Below are 1,081 nucleotides of genomic sequence, written 5' to 3'. Positions count from 1 at the left end.
GACTATTCAATAAATTACATTGTAGCAATGGGATTTCCATATAAAATAAATTATATCCCTTTATCACATCATCTGCAAATTTTGTAAGCTCCGCATGGATGAGAGACCTAAATGTAAAAAACAAAATTTTACAACTATTAGGGAAAAAATATAGTAGAATGTCTTCATGACTGTAGATTGGAAAAGGAATTTTTACTTTACCCATACACTTGACCTCAAAGATAAAACTTTTGCAAGACCAAAGACATAATGAACAAAATTAAAAGCCAGGGAACAATTTGGAAATAGACCTTTGCAACATATATAACAAACAAAGAATTAATTATACGAAAGAATACAGTTAGGGAAACCAAGGCCTGGGTGATCCAAGAACCGCATATTCAAGATCAGAAAACTCCAGCCACTGGGACTAGTCACTCTCTTCAGAGTTTGCTGAGAGGTACAGATGCAAGATAACTGACATTACCATAACCTATAAACCTCTAATTTATACATAGTTGGAAGGAAATTGTAAGTTGTCTCTGTGTGTAAATAGAAGCTATTCCCCCACCCCTCCCCTCTCTCTGAGGGAAGAGAAGGAGGGGCTCCATCTTCCCCAAACCAAGGGAACACAAAGACAGTGATTACTAAAGTCTGATGATGCCTACAAGAAGGTCATATTGCTTCCTGGTACACTGTTTATTTTGCCACTGAACTTGATAATCTGTCTTGTACTAATGGAGTCGCAGAAGAGAGGATTGGGAGCAATGGCAAGGTGGACCACAGCAGGGCAAGAAGAAGGAGGGCCAAGGACTCCCCAGTCCCCACGCTGAGTTCAGGCTTCCAAAGGATTCAGATTTGGGGCTCTAGTCTCACTGGTGATGGTCATGTCAAGAGGCAAAGAGGTGCTCAACTCAAAGATGTGTTCTGCAAAGCTGCCCACTGAGGATCAGTGGAAGATGCCAATCATGTAAGGAACCCCCCAGTGGGATCCAAAGCAGCTTGAGAGGGAAACCATCATCTACTTAATCTATTGGAGCCATGATCTTGCCCTGTGGAGCCCACAGACATCAAGTTCAACCACCATTTAGAAAAAAAAAAA

Source organism: Panthera uncia, chromosome D1 (genome assembly GCF_023721935.1).
Source record: "Panthera uncia isolate 11264 chromosome D1, Puncia_PCG_1.0, whole genome shotgun sequence".
NCBI classification, from domain to species: domain Eukaryota; kingdom Metazoa; phylum Chordata; class Mammalia; order Carnivora; family Felidae; genus Panthera; species Panthera uncia.
Note: the sequence above shows the minus strand (reverse complement) of the source record.